Here is a 16651-nt window from a genome sequence, read left to right as displayed (position 1 = left end):
GAACACATCCTAACCATACCTCCTATTTTCTTATCCAAATTGTTTATATCAAAAAATGACCAACAAAAACAGACCCAGTTCCAATCCTCGCAGAACACCACTGGTCAGAGGCCACTTAACATAAAAGAAAATCCTCCACTACCACAGTTTCCTACCATTAAACCAATTTTGTATCCAATTGGGAAGTTCTCGCTGAATCCCAGGCAATCTAACTTTACTAACCAGTCTACCTTGATCGATACGGATACCTTATTCCTATGACTATGGATTCCCCTTACTGATTTAAACAAAAATTAAAAAGCTTAGGCGACACAGCCTCATCAGCACTCTGTGGTGAAAGAATTTCACAGACCAACTCTCATCTGCTGTAAGAATCCTCATCCATGTACTCCTGGCGTTCTGCCCACATTTTACTATCTTTCTGTCCTAATACCCAAAAATCTCTGCACCAAATATTCCTACATTTGATCCTTAGTCAAGCAAAGCTTTCATTTAAAAAAAAATCATCATTCTGGCTTTCAAACTCTCCAATGCCATTCCCGCTTCCTTGCTCTTAACTTCTCCAGCTTCACAACTGGCCATATTTTCACTTCTGTAATTCATGCCTCCTTGTCACTTTGATTTTAATATTCCGGCATTAAAGGCTGGGCCTTCACCTATTCATATGGAAGTCATCAATTCACTCCCCAAGATCAACTGTCAAACTTTATCATCTTTTGAAAAAAAAAGCAGTTGAAAACACAAATCATTTGCGTGAATATAGGATCTTACATGATTCAGTACCAAATTCTGCTTCATAATAGTGTGAAGCATCTTAGGAAATCAAATGACATTAGAGGCACTACAATTACACACCGGTGCCAAACATATTCCAGAATTTAGATAACCAACTTTCAATAACATGATAAAAGAAATAGGTATAGGAATAGGCCATTTGGTCCCCTTGAACTACTCAGCCTTTCAACATGACTGATGTGACATTTCTCACATACAGTTCCCCTGCATTTTCCTCATTAGCCTGGATTCTTCTATGATCAAGAATCCATCCCAGCCTTAAATACACACAAGGATTCTGGCCCCACAACTCTGTGGCAAGGGAGTTCCAAAAAGATTCTCAGCACTCAGAAGAAATTCCTCCTCATCTCAATCTTAAATCGTCACCACTTTATTCCGAGACCATCCCTTCTGGTCCTCAACCATACCATGAAGGAAAACATCCTCTCAGCATTTACCTTGGCAAACCTCTGAAAAACCAGATACAGTTTCAATTAAAGTACTGTTCTTTCTTCTAAACTCTCATGAAGAGGGACCGAACCTGTTCAGCCTTGGCTCAAGTTCTCCAGACCAGGGATAATTGTAGTGAACACCTCTCAACTACCTATGAAATATCTTTCCTTAAAAAAAGGGACAAAAACTGCTCACAATATTCCAGATATGTGGTCTCACTATCACTTTGCGCAATGGCAGTAGGACTGGTTTATTCTTATATTCCAACTCCCTTGAATTGGGGACCAACATTCCATTAGCGTTCCTGATTAGCTCTTCCATCGAGCTTTGTGCTTTGCAACGTAAATGCCTGTGCACATCCTTCTGCAGTTTTTTCTCCAATTATATCATATTGTTCTCCCTTCAAAAAGAACTCTGCAGTCTCCCATATTATATCCCATGTGCCAACTTTTGCCCACTTAAAATATCAATATTCCTCTTCAACATCTTGGCAACGTGCCTTTCTTAATTTTCATATGACATGAAAATTTTGCCATAGGAAATGCATTTCCTTCTTCCAAATTGTTAATATACATATCGTAAATAGTTGCAGCCCAGCACTCATCTCTCTGGTACTCCACTGGTGAGTGATCACCAACTTAAAAAAAAACCCTTTATTCTTGCTCACTGTTTCCTGCCGATCAACCAATCCTCTATCCACAACATCAGGGACTCACTATGATTTAACCTTTTTCAGCAGCTTCTTGAATACTCTCTGCAACTCCAAATACAACACATCTACTGATTCCCCTCGATCCACATTAGTTGAACCTTCAAAACAAGACTCAAGTTTGTCAGATACGATTTCCCCAATCATGCAGTCATGACTTTGTTCAATTAAAGAGGGGATTAGAATATAATTTAGTAAATTGTTCATTTGCCACTTAATCTAAGTCATAAAATCCATAATATCAGTCTTGTGTGCCTTTAAGAGGAATTTGTTCTGTGCAGTTTCTCTTGAAGATTGGTGTGGCACTGGAGTGGCTGCTGCATAGAGAGCAGAATAAATAGCTTTGATTTCAAATTAGATAAAATTTGATTTGACTTATTATTATCACATGTTCTGAGGTATTGAGGAGTACTGCATGCTAACCTTACACAGGTACATCAGAGTAACAGAACAGAAATCAGAATAGTGTTAGAGCTACAAAGAAAAAGAAGAGAAAGATCAACTTGATTAAATGAGAGGACCATTCAGAAAAGTCTGATAATAGCAGGGAAGAAGCGGTTCTTGAATTTGTTGGCACGTTTTCAAACGTTTTGCATCTTCCACTCTTTCATCAGACAGAATTTTAAATTTAATTTTAATTCATGTGTGACATGTGAGCGCCGCTAGCTGGCCAGCATTTATTGCTTTGAGAAGCTGGTAGTGAGCTGCCTTCTTGAACCACTGCAGTCCAGTTCCTGTGTATTGACTCACAATGCTATTAGGGAGGGAATTCCAGGATTTTGACAGTGACAGTGAAAGAACTGCAATATATTTCCAAGTCAGGATGGTGGATGGTTTGGAGGAGAACTTGAAGGTGGTATTCCAAATATTATGCTGCCCTTACCCTTCTAGGTGTAAGTGGCCATGGGTTTGGAAGAAGGTGCTGAGGATCTTTGGTGAATGTCTGCAAAGCATCTTGTAGATAGTACACAATGCTGCTACTCAGTGTCAGAGGTGGAGGGCGTGGATGCACGGTCAATCAAGCTTCTTGGGTCTTGTTGGGACTGCACTCATCCAGATGTGGAAAATATTCCATCATACACCTGACTTGTGACTTTTAGATGGTGGATACGCTTTGGGGAGTCAGGAGGAGAGCTACTCACCACAGTATTCCTACACTCTGACCTGCTCTTGTAGCCACTGTGTTTATGCGGCAAGTCCAGCTGAGTTTCTGGTCAAGATTAACTCCCAGGATGTTAATAGTTGGGGGTTCAGTGATAGTAACACTGGTGAATGTCAAGGGGTGGTGGTTAAATTGTCTCTTACTTGTGATGGTCATAGCCTGACATTTGTGTGCAACACAAGCCTGGATATTGTCTAGATCTTGGTGAATATGGACACAGACTGCTAGTGACTAAGTAGTTGAAAACGCACATATGATCAGCACCAATCAGCAAACATTCCCACTTCTGACCATCTTGTGGAGGGAAGGTCATTGATGAAGATGATAGTTGGGCCTCGGACACTAACCTGGGCAACTCCTGCAAAGATGTCCTGGAGTTGAGGTAATAGACCTCCGACAACCATAACCATCTTCTTATGTGTCAGATATGACTCCAACCATCAGAGAACTTGCCCCCTGATAGCTATTTGATTGCAGTTTTGCTAGACCTCCCCGATGCCACACTCTGGTCAAATGCAGCATTTATGTCAAGGCCTGTCAGCCACCACACCTCTAGAACTCAGCTCTTTTGTCCATGTTTGGACTGAGGCTGTAGTGGCCCTGGCGGAACCCAAACTGGGCATCTGAGCAGGTGCTGTTTGACAGCACTATTGATGACACCGTCCACCACTTTACGGATGATAGAAAGTAGACTGATGGGATAGCAATTGCACATCAAAAGCAAGACAAATCAACATGGCCAAGATATACTTAAGCAATTTTCCATACTGTTAGGTAGATACCAGTGTTGTAACTACTGGAACAGCTTGGCATGTTAGTACTCCTGTTTGGTGGCTTCACCAGGTTGGCACCTCATCTTCAGATACACCTGCTGCTGCTTCTGGCATGCCCTCCTGCACGGTCCATTGAGCCAGGGTTGAGCTCCTTCTTGATGGAAATGGTTGAGTGCGAGATATGCTCTGCAATGAGGTTGCAGATTGTGTGAGAGTACAAGAGTCTATAACCAGGGTGGGAGGGATCTTTGATTTTGTTGGCTGCTTTCCCAAGGTAGCAGGAAGTTTCAACTGAGTCAAATGGAAGAAAAGGATGATTTTTGCGATAGATTGGGCTGCATTCACACTTCTCTGCAAATTCTTGTGGTCATGAAGCATCAGTGGGTAGAGTCAAGCTCACACAGACCCAGGATTTTAGTTTTCCTTTCAATTGTAGATGCTGGGATGTTTGGAGTTGAAGCTGCAAGATATAGTTCTCTCTCTGCTGCTAGATTCATTCTTTCTGTCAGTGTTCCTGAACGAGAAGAGATAGTAAGTGAGGGAATTTGGTTTTGCTGAATTTGCCTTTACCAAAGGTGGTGATTATGGAACGCTGCTTTTTTGGAACAATTGAAGATTAGTACTTCAACAAAACAATATATTATTTTGTTAAATATTTCTATCAAGTTAAAATTATACCAATTCTTTTTTCCCTTTGTATTTTAACTGCAGTGAAAGAATCAAGTGCATTTTGCTTAAAGCCTAGTAGTTTAACCAAATCAAGCCACACCAGAAATACAGCACCTTACATTTGCCTTTTAAATCTTTATTTAACGTTAAGACTAGACCTTACCTCCTTAGTATATTTTGACCATGTTTGGCCTGGTCTATAACCACATTCACCTTAAGACAGTCTCCACTGCCCTTAACTGGCTTTGTGTGCACTTTAGTCAATTGGAGAACATGGGTGATTTACTGTTGATGGTTAATGGATTAAAAATGTAGTGGTGGAAACAAAAATAATGAGAGAGCACTTCTGGATATAAAAAAACCCGATGTATTCAGGCATAAAGTCCTACAAAGCCATCATAACATCTTCAAGCCAAAAACAAAAATCAGCTTTACAAACATAAATTTTACCTATTTTATGAAAACGAAAAACACAGAATCAAAAGATACGGACGAATAGGAAAAGATAGAGACAACAAACTTTTGCGGTACCTAAATTTTTTTTTAAAAAAACACAACATGTTAGCACCAATGACTGATAAGACTGGTGTTTAAACTGGTCTCATGATTGACTGAACTTATTTTTCTCTCCTACCTCACAGTTCAAAAGATGCCAAAGAGAAGTATTAATGCAACCCAGTCTCTCAATAAGTTAAAAGCAAAACTGGCCATTAATTGGTAAATCTCAGAGTTTCTAGTATAATTTTTTTCCTGAAACAACCAAGTAATATTAACTGTCTGGCTTGTGCTTACAGGTGACTTTAAAACAAAACTATTTTTTTGCTATATCTAAAAAAGGGCTCCCTTCCCAAACACCAACATCCCTTGTTCAGCATAAACACTTAGCCAGACAAAGAAAAAAGCAAAGTTCACACAAACATGCTAAAACATTGGAGGAATAATATACTATTTTTTTCCAATAATAAAAAAAAGAGAAGCTAGGGAAGTGATTGCTGAGCCCCTTGCTGAAATATTTGTATCATCAATAGGTACAGGTATGGTGCTGCTGATCAAAGTAACCTCGGAGTGCAGGTTCATAGTTCCTTCAATGTGAAGTCACAAGTAGCTTCCTTGACTGGTCAGGACATGGAGTATAGGAGTTGGGAGGTCATGTTGCACCTGTACAAGACACTGTTTAGGCCACTTTTGGAATATTTTGTGCAGTTCTGGTCTCCCTCCTATAGGGAGGATACTATGAAACGTGAGAAGATTCATAAAAGATTTGCAAGGATGTGACCAGGGTTAGGCGGTTTGAGCTACAGAAAAGCTGAATAGCCTGGGGCTGTTTTCTCTCGAGTGTCAGCTGAGAGGTGACCTTCTAGTGGTTTATAAGGTCATGAGGGGCATGGGTAAGGTAAATAAATAAGCTTGTTTGCCTGGGGTGAAGGAGTCTTGAACTACAGGACATAAGCTTCGGGTAAGAGGGGAAAGATTTATTACAAAAAAGACCCAAGGGGCAACATTTTCACACAGTAAAAGTAGTGGAGGTTAGTTCAATTCCAATATTTTAAAAAGGCATCTGGATGGAGTATATAAATAGGAAGGGTTTACAGGGATAAAAAGGACCAAATGCTGACAAATGGGACTAGATTAATTTTGAATATCTGGTCAGTACGGACAGGTAGGACCAAAGCATCTATTCCGTGCTGTACATCTCCATGACTCGAACGTTCAGGAAGAGCAAATCTTGGTTAAGGAGCTTTGAAAGCAGGAAACTTCCACCTTTCTACATTTGCATTAGAAGGGCCATCACCATCTTAACATTCTACACTGCAGATAAGTACTGTATTTAGAGAAAGAAAAGAAAAACTCTAGCTCTATTGTTTCAGTGCCAGGATTATGATGTACACTTTATTGCATTAATTTCTGAACAGACAAACACTGGGAGCAATTAAAACCACATGCTAGTCACTAGCTAGCTATCTGCAACTGCCATGTCTGAATGACAGCACTAAGTAAATACAAGTCCAAATCTCAGCATCTGAAATGTAATTACCTTTGACATAATATTCAAGTTACGAATTGTCATGTCTGACTGCATAAATTCCAAAAGCGTACAATCCAAAAACTTCCACAAGTTTTTGTTCAGTATTACAATCAACCATTGATTGACTTAAACATAACCTTAAAGATGCTGTTAGAAGTATTCGCTTACAATGGAAATTCACTTCCAGTCCATGAAGTATTGTGCAAATCATCCAAAATTAACCTTATTAAAAGTTTGTTATTTATTGGTTTTCTCGTACAAATTCTCAGTGATTATAACAACCAAACATTCATTACATTGCCACTAATATGAACAGAACACTTCAACGTGGTTAACTGTGCCAGAAATAATATAATTGTTTGTTGGATATGCTAGCACCGCATTAGTAAATAAACCAATTGAGCCTTTACAGTGCCAAATAAACTTGCTAAAAAACTAATTTTGGTCAAAAGGTCAGTTCACATTGATATTGACTCCTCAAGGAGGTATCAAAATCTTATTGTGGAGACTGCAGCTGATCACATTCCTGAAGGACAATGAGCTCACTCGAAATAAACTGTGAAACGTGGTTTTTCCAAGATATTATTCTGTAACAATACGACTAGCTACATATTGAAACAAAATCAGGAGTTGCTGGAAAAAAACTCAGCAGGTCTGGCAGGATCTGTGGAGAGAAAGTTAACGTTTTGGTGGCTCCTTTTCTGAACTGTCAATACTTTTGGCTTCGTTTTCGGAGTTTCCAAGGGCTGCTCTTGGAGGTTAATCAGGAAGTTTTCAAATCTACGCTGTTACATCACAGTCCAAAATCCAAATTTAAACTCTGACCACTCCATGACAGACTGCCCATCCTGTCCATTAGGTCAGTGTCACTTTTCAATATCTGCCATCTGCATGAGCACAAAGGTTTTCTTCCAAAAACTTGTTGAAACCAAATTCCCAGATACTGACCTTGCTAAATAGCCATTTGATTTGATTTGATTTATTGTCACATATACCCGAGTACAGCAAAAAGCTTTGTTCACAAGGAGTAACGGCAGATCATAGTAAGGACATACAGATCATAGGACAAAAAAAAAATTGGAAAGAGCGAGGCATATTGGTTACACCACTTGGGGCATGCATGAAGCAAGATCAATATTCTTTGCAGTTAGAGAATCAGTTTAGTAACGGCAGGGAAGAAATTATTCTTGAACCTGTTGGAGCATATGTTCAAGCTTCTGTATCTTCTATCTGACTGAAGAGGTTATAGGAAAGAATTGCCAGGCTGGGATGGGTCATTGATATTGCCATGGAAATGTTGACAACAAGAGGTGTAAATGGAGTCCACATATGTAAAGGTTGGCTTCCATGATAGTCTGGGCTAAGCACACAACTTTCTTTCAGTCCAGGACAGAGCAGTTGCCATACCAGGCATCATGCACCCGGATACTATGCTTTCTGTGGTGCATCTGTAAAATTTGGAGAGTGTCCTTATGGACATACTGAATTTCCTAATCCGCCGGGGAAAGAAGAGGCATTGTTGTGCATTCTAGACGATACATCTACGTGGGAAGACCAGGACAGATTGTCAGTTTATCAGACCTACAAATTTGACACTCTCAACCCTGACTCCTGCCCGAAACATTGATTCTCCTGCTCCTCAGATGCTGCCTGACCTGCTGTGCTTTTCCACCACCACACACTCAACTCTCAACCCCCACTCCATTGATGTAGATGGGGGCATGTTCTCCTTTCTTTGTGAATCCAATGATGATCAGTTTTGTTTTGTTTTTGACATCGAGAGAGAGGTTACCATCATTGCACCCCATCACCAATCTCTCTGACTCATCATTGTTTGATATCCGTCCTACCATAGTGGTGTCGTCAGCAAAGTTTAGATGGCTTTTGTTCAGAATTTGGCTACAAAGTTGTGGGAGTTCAGAAGGAGGTTGAGAATGCATTCATGGTGGGGCGCCAGTGTTTAGTGTTATCGTGGAGAGGTGCAGTTGTCTATCTTCACTCTGACCATCTTCTGCTATCTGATTAAACATAATGCTCTTCTCTGATGAAACATCTGCAGAACCTTCAGATCAGGAACCAACCTGCAATTAACTTCCAGGCCTGGCCTCATAAATAAACAAATGTTTGTTGGTCTAGTTTCTTTTTATCACAAGCGGTTACTCAGTTCCAATGAGAGCAGAAAAATGAGAACAGAATAAAAAGAAAAATAATGAAAAAAAAGGGAGTGAGAATGTGCATGTGCTGAAATATAACAATGGAACAAACAAGCCACTTACAGCAAGGGGAAATTGGAAGGAATGTTCATTTTGGGACATCCAAAGATTCTAAGAGGCACTATATAAATGACATGTCTTCTTCCCAGTTCAAAATTTACCATCCTGATAGCGTCAATACTGTCATGTCAAATTGAAATAAGAAAGAAACCTGAAATTGAAGTACTCTGGTAGCCTGAAGTCCAAATCCACTTGTGTCTTCTAAGCACTCCTTATTTTAATGTTAGACCTCAAACAAGTATGATACTTCTTCAAATAAAATAATTTTCCAAAATGTATTCAAAGTCTAAATTTACCTGCTACAAAACAGATCCTGCAGTTCTTTACTGTCTGTATCCTATCGGTCTCAAATCCCATTTAAAACAAACATAATTCTAATGCCCACTGATTTACATTGTTTCAGTCGTAAAACTCTAATCCTTATTTTCTAAAACTGTATGGCTGCCCTCTTCCTGAAATATAAAACTGTACTAATCTAATGCCAGCCTCTTACATCCCCAAACTTAACAACTTTCAGTGGTTGAACAACTTTGAGATCCAAAGCAACATCTTCCAGAATTCTGCCGCCTAACCTCACTACATTTTCGCTCATGTGGCTCAGTGTTAAACTTTGAAAACATTCCTCTGAAGCATGTTGGCATGCTTTTAGAACTTGAATAAGAACCTATAGAAATACAAGTCATTACTGTAAATTTTCATATTCCTGAACAAGTTTGATCAATTAATCATCTAGTAATTGGATGCTCCCAATACTACATATACTTAGAAATATGCCAGTATTATTGTAATACCACATTAAACATAATATGAAGCAATTTTAAAACTGTGGCAACCAAAGTTCTAATGTCCCCTCAAGCTGTATTTACACTATCTTCTCCTTACAGATACTGTCGAAGTGTTTGTTTTAATCAGATTTCCAGCCTCTGCAGTATTTCATTGCTTCATTAATAAAGTGTTGTAGACTACCGACACCTTATGACAAAGTAAGTTTTGGAATTTAAGGCAAAATTGATTTTGATCATCCAAATCTGTAGTGACAAGTATTTTAAAAATATATAGCAGTTATCTATAAAACAAAAACATTGGATTGAAGCTAACTTGATCATGTAAAGCTGCAAGTGATTCCAATCCACTTATCAAAGAATCTACAACAAGCAACAGTTGAACTATGAACCATGGAGGTCAACAAGTCATTATGACATTTTTCTTCATCATCTCAGTATTTGTTCAAGCTTCGAATTAAAAAAAAAACATAAATTTAAAACAGCAACAAAGAAGGGATTGGCACACAAATTGCAGTTGACAAAAATAAAAATTTGCACCTACCTTCTTGTTACGTGGCTATCCAAACATAAATACCCCATTACAGCACACATTATGTCAAAGCTTTGAAAAAAAAAATTGTCATGCTTTGACCTACTAGCTCTGATAACAAAAGTCTTCTTGGAAAAATTCTATTGAGCTTGACCAGTTCATCACATTCACTGCAACACAACTCAGAACGAAGATTTTATTATAATCGAATATCACACATCTTCAGTATGCGAGAAAGCACTTCACAGTCAATTAATTATTTTGAGTTCTTGTAACTGTTGTTGTTACTGGGCAATCACTATGTTGTGCACAGTCACACGTCACAAAAAAAACTTCATAAATATTCCAATGAATTACCAGACTAGAATGAGAATAAACCCTAGTGCTGGGTTTGAACCCACACCAGCTTCTAAATTGAGAAAAAATTCCCATCTCCTCAAACTATAAAATTCTATTTTGTCTCTTAAGTTACTCAACTTAATCCTTTGGGAGTCTAGATTAGAGTGGTGCTGGAAAAGCACAGCAGGTCAGGCAGCATGCAAGGAGCAGGACAATCAACATTTCAGGCAAAAGCCCTTCATCAGGAATCCTTTGGGATCATTGCTTAACTCTACCTTGGAAGCAATGTTGTGCATGCTTGATAACGAAAGTTTTACTTCCTTCTGGTATCTCTTACACCTGTCCACTTATGTTTCAAGTCTATATTGAACACAAAAATCAGGTTCCAATTTCTTATCCTGGTATCCATTCTCATTGACCAAAAAGATAAAAATTAAACAATGACAGATTCTGGCTAGCTCGTGATCAGCTTCCGTTGAAATTTTAAATCAACTTCAACTGCTTTAGAAATATGCAGCCAGATTATTCTGCACTGGCTACTCCACTTAAAAGCTGGCTCCAATGAACTAAATGAAGTTGCATCAAAACTCTCTTCCTTCCCCTCAACTTTGGCAATCCTTGCTTGTGCACCTGGCTGGAATCACATGTGGTAGACAATCCATTATGACAAGATGATGCTGAAGTTTAAATGTGTGCCCATTCACAATTTGGAAGAGTTATCCAACTGTGGTTAACAGAAATGAAAACCACCATTAGAAGAAAGAAAGCAGCTTGGAATGTCACCACAAAGACAGCATGCTAACGCTAACGTGGAGGACTGAGGGGAACCTAATGATTCAGCAAAGGATGGACAAAAAAAAATTGATAAGCTGGCAACAAACCAAGTTTGTAAAGAATCCATTGATAGGTAAAAGACTTCTGTAGCATAAGTGAACAAAAATAAACAGGTCCTTTACCAGAGGTGAGAGAAATTATAATTAAAAGGAAATGGTCTTGGGCACATAAATAAAGACAAAATATCCCAGGTCTCGTGGGAAACAAAGGATCCAAACAGAATGAGGAGTTTAAAGAAAATGAAGCAAAGAAAAGTATTAGTAAAGATAGTACTCGAGAAAATAGTGGGACTAAAGTCACCAAATTTCCTGGATTTGATGGGCAGCACCTGAAAAACTTAATAAATAAAAAAGTTACACAGTGGATGTATTAGGTTTTGATCTATCAGAATACACTAGATTCTGGAACACTCCCTTTGGAGGGGAAGAAAGTGATCATCGCCTCACTATTCAAGAAGGAATTGCGAAAACAAGAAGCTGACATCTAACCTGACATCAGTAGCAGCAGAAATACTAGAACATATTATTAGCAACATACTAACCAAGCACTTAAAAAAAAGATAATGCAGTCACAAATTTATGAAAGGGAATTAGTGTTCTCCAAAAGATATTAACTTCTTAGAAGTCATGGTAGATAAAGTAGTATATTTGGACATCCAAGAAAAGGTGTCCCAAGAGAGGCTCTTACACAAAATGACTCTCATGGAATGGGGTCAATATATTAGAATGGATTGAGAATTGGTTAACAGTCAGAATAGACCAGAAACAAATTAAGCATTTTTAAGTTGGCACTCTGCAAATGATGAGGCAATGGGATCTGCATGTGAACTTCAGCTATTTTCAATCAGTATCAGTAAATTTGAAATCAAAAAAAGGTAATATATCCAAGTTTCCTAATACTTTGCCACCTCATTTTGAGAGATGTGGGAAACTCAAAGATGTTGCAGGAAGAATGTGGACCTATCAAGAGGTGAGAGCAGGCAAGATTATGGCAGGTGGAATACAATGCCATGAAGTTTGTCAAACTGGCAGCCAGAGTAGAATTTTTTAAATATCAAAGAAACTGCTAAACATTTGTATTCAGGAAAACCTGGAGTGACTGTGTACATGAACCATGCAGTTAATATGCACAAACAGCAAGAAGTTAGGAAAGCTAATGTCAGCCTCTATTGCAAAATACACATAATTTTCATGGTTTAATTGTACTTAGGGGGTGAAGCATTTTTGGGAAGACTAACAAGGTAAGACAATATATCTTGTATGGTAGGAACCTGGGAAATACGGATGATCAGAGGGATCCTTGCGTGCATGTCCAGAGATTCTTGAAGGTAGCAAGACATGCAGAGGTGGTGGTGAAGAAGGCAAACAGAATACTTGACTTTCTTAATCAATAAACTGAATACAAAAGCAAAGTCGTCATGATGGAGCTGTATTTAGTCTTAGCTAGCCCACAGCATTTATGACTACCTCAACATCAGAAGGATGTGATCGCACTGGACAGAATGCAGAGATTCACCAGGATGTTGTCTAAGCTGGAGTGATTCAGCCATCGAGAGAGATTAGATAAACTGGGGTTATTTTCCCTGCAAGCCAGAATGGGGTGGGGTGAGGAGGGGGAGAAAATGAGAGACTGCCAGTGCCAGTAACTGACTGAGGTGCACTAACTTCAGATGAACACTGACAGAGACAAACTTTACTCCTTGGTCAATATCAGGGGCACAGTTTTCAAGTAAGGAGCAGGGTGGGGGATAAAATAGGAGGTTTGAGGAAAGGTTTATTTGCACCAAAGGATGGTGAGTATCTGGAATTCACTACCTAAAAAAAAGTGAAGGCAGGAACCAAAGCATTTAAGAACTATTGAGATGAGTATTTGAAATAATAAAAGCATACAAGGCTTTATAAGCCAAATGTTTGTGGAAAATAGGATGAGAATAGATACATGTTTTGATGATCAGCACCGACGCAAAGGGCCTTTTTCCATACTATAAAAGCTCTGACTATCACCAATTATATTGGGCCTTCATAGGGCAACATATGGAATACTATATTCAGTTCTGATCTCCTTATTCACAGAAATGAATAGTGCTTCAGAAGGAATGTAAAGGTTCACAAAGTTAGTTCCTACGATAGCATGGAGGGAAAGTATCTTCAGATTGAATAGATTTTGCCTAAAGTCCCCAGACTTTAACATTAGAAGTCATCTTATAAAACAAAGATCAAGTGACTTTGCAAAGTAAATTCTGGACTACCTGGTTGGGTAGTCTAAAATAGGGGTCAGTCTTGGAATCGGTTCATTATTTATCGTGGAGACAAGATTTCCTCAACTCAAAAGGGGTTGTGGATATTTGGAATTATCTATCAGAGACAAATAGATTTTTAGACACCAAAAAAAATGAAGTAATGTGATGATGATACAGGAAGGAGACTGGGGCAGGTGAACAAGTTCAAAGAATAAAACAGCTTGGTCTTTTCTTTTCAATATACTCCTATAACACTCTCTTGACAGGTATCTTTTTGCTCAGAATATGGTCATAATCTGCAACACCATCACAAAAGGCAAGGAAGTGTGAAGTTAACTACTGTGATTGATTTGTTTACACAATAGTTTTGCATTGATCTTAAAAAAAATTCACCATCCTCAAATTTGGAACAAATTATTTAAGAATATTAAGCATCCAGGAAAGAATTTAAACACACCTAAAGTACTATAAGTGCAGAAAAACAATAGTATTAAGCCAATTTTCTTTTCAAAACACCCCAACAACTCCAAATTTGCTTCATTCTCAAAAAGACAGAAACAGAATTGGGCACAAGAGATCTTGTCCAGAGGGTACTTTTTAATAAAGTCAACCCATCGTACAACTTCTTTTTTTAAAAAAAAAATCAAGATTGGTCTTTCGAATAGCAGGGAAAAAATATTTCCGCAGCAAAAACTGTTAGCATTCTCAATCCTCAGCCGTTGCTGGGTTTTTAGTAGTACTAAAATGACAAATTCCACGAACACGGCTGTTGCATAAAAATTTTGCCCTGAATGATGACAGCCACCATATATTGATTGCTGAAAGCAATGGGGTGGCGGCAACAAAAACAGATATGTGGACGAGCTCGAATACGTCAAGTTCTAGGCCAAAGCAAAAACAGGAGTACAACCAGGCCCCGAAATCCTACAAACTCGACCCTTTCGGGAAAATAAACACCCATCAGGTACACTTCAAACGCCATTATTTTCGGTCTTTACTGTCCCTCAACATACGCACAGGCGAATAATCAAGATTTCTCACTAGGGCTTCCAGCAGAAACCCAAGGGCTTTCACCCCACCCGATGGTGTCCAGGAGCCAGGATTATCCCACTCTCCCGATCACTAAAAACAAAACCACAGCGGGGAAAAGCATCACCGAGTGAGTGGAGGGGGGCAAAAAAAAACAGAGAAACCCAGGCAGAAACAGACACGCAAGGAAAGCCGAGCCGCCACACCACACGGTAAATATCCATAAATCCGGGGCCGCCAATACAACAAAACGCAAGAATAAAACCACCACTAATAACAACAGCAGCAGCATACACATATTTGCAATAAAACGAGAAAGAGGACCCGCGGAGATAGTGACTGTTCGCCTCCTCACCCGTGTGAAAGCCCCAGTCTAATCTGGTCCAGTCCAATTCTCCAACGGCCGCTGCCTCTGCCGCCTGCCCGTGGAACGCTTCAAAATGGCGCCAATTTGTCTCCGTCTGCACCAATGAACGAAGAGCGGGGGAGGGAGGCACTGTCAACACAGCAGTCAACTCAACCCCACAAAACCCCAAATCCAACTCCCAACACAGCACACAGAGGTGGAACACGGCAGGTTCTCGCCGCACTGCTCTCTCCGGGGAGTGGGGCCGGAACAGCGAAAGGAAGGGAGAGAGGGAGGGGGAACAAGGTCGACAACAGACGTGCTACCTCTTTTCTCTATCTATATATCTCTATGTGCACTGTAAATGCTGCAAAAAGAAACATCACAGTTAATAAAGAATTGCAACACCCCTTAGGGTCGATCAATCAGTATACAGTCCCCGAATATGAATTCATTGACTGGGTTGTGGTGGTGGGGGAGACCAGCGGCCCGCCTTATTCCCGGTTTGGAAGTGGTGCAGCGTTAATAAAAGTTTAGCCGAAGGAACTTCATGAGTCGGACGGTCTAGTGGAAAATTGAAGCAAGAGCATCTCCACACGTCGAAAAGAAGGTATTACAAGCTTTTTTAAAAACAAAAAATATCCAAGTACAGGCTTCTATCGGATACGAAAGTATCTCCGCGAGATTTTGAGGTTTAAGCTTTGATAAAAAAAACTTCATGTTTCGACCAAACTCTTCACAATTTGGAAACATTGTTGGGTGTAAGGTGACAGCACGAAGTGCACGCCGGCAGAAACAAAAATATATCACTGGGCAGGGATATGGTTTATTTGCACTTTCAGAAGGCATTCAATAAGGTCCAGAATAAGAAATTAGGGTGGCACAGTGGGTCAGTGTTAGCGCTGCTGCCTCACAGCGCCAAGGACTCGGGTTTGAGTCCAACCTTGGCCGACTGTTTGTGTGGAGTTTGCCCATTCTCCATGTCTGCATGGGTTTTCTTCGGATGCTCCGTAGCAACAATTCAAATGTGTGCAGGTTAGATTGTCCGCAATGTTTAGGACGATGTAGGTTAGGTGCATGAGTCAGGGGTAAACACAGTTTAGGGTAGGGAATGGGTCTGGGTGTGTTAGTGGTCGGTGTGGATTTGCTCGGTTGAAGGGCCTGTTTCCACGCTCTAGGGATTTTATGACACTGATTGTTTGTTGTCAAGTAGGGTTCAATTTGAACATAAGCAATAAAAACTTCTCAGTTTTTTTCTACTAATGTAACAGAATCGTGGGTATTTTTGACAGAATGTTAGCACAAAGCATAGCATGTAGCATGTGTTCAGGATTATCCTGCAATTTAAAAAAAACTCTTACATTTCTTGTTCGTCATACCAATTTATTGTTGTCACAAACTTCTTCCATTGGTAACCCATACAGTTACTACGTATAAGGGATGCCTGCTTCATGTTAGAACAAATTGCTATATAAAGGCAAAATATTGTAGATGCTGGGAATCTGAAACAAACAAAAAATGCTAGAGAAGTTCAGCAGGTCTAGCAGTATCTGTGAATACAGAAAAACAGAGTTAGCATTTCCAGTCTGCTGCATCTCTTCTACATAACTGGACTATACTAAACAAGTTACTGTATAGTTACTTTTAGGAAAGTAAAACAGTAAAATGCTCTACATGAGCATTATGAAGTGCAATTTAACATTATTAGAGC

At 39.5% G+C, this 16651-nt stretch overlaps 1 protein-coding gene across 1 annotated transcript in view; it reads right to left on the bottom strand.

Moving 5' to 3' along the window:
* pds5b (PDS5 cohesin associated factor B) overlaps positions 1–15106 on the bottom strand; it is a 237068-nt gene extending 221962 nt beyond the window's left edge. The window contains exon 1 of the mRNA XM_060826137.1: positions 14950–15106. The gene's annotated coding sequence lies outside the window, so the exon portion shown is untranslated. The remainder of the gene's footprint in view (positions 1–14949) is intronic.
* Between the last annotated feature and the right edge of the window lie 1545 nt (positions 15107–16651).

The sequence above is a fragment of the Hemiscyllium ocellatum genome, chromosome 6 (assembly GCF_020745735.1).
Source record: "Hemiscyllium ocellatum isolate sHemOce1 chromosome 6, sHemOce1.pat.X.cur, whole genome shotgun sequence".
Taxonomy (NCBI): domain Eukaryota; kingdom Metazoa; phylum Chordata; class Chondrichthyes; order Orectolobiformes; family Hemiscylliidae; genus Hemiscyllium; species Hemiscyllium ocellatum.
This window is presented reverse-complemented; position numbering and strand designations above follow the sequence as displayed.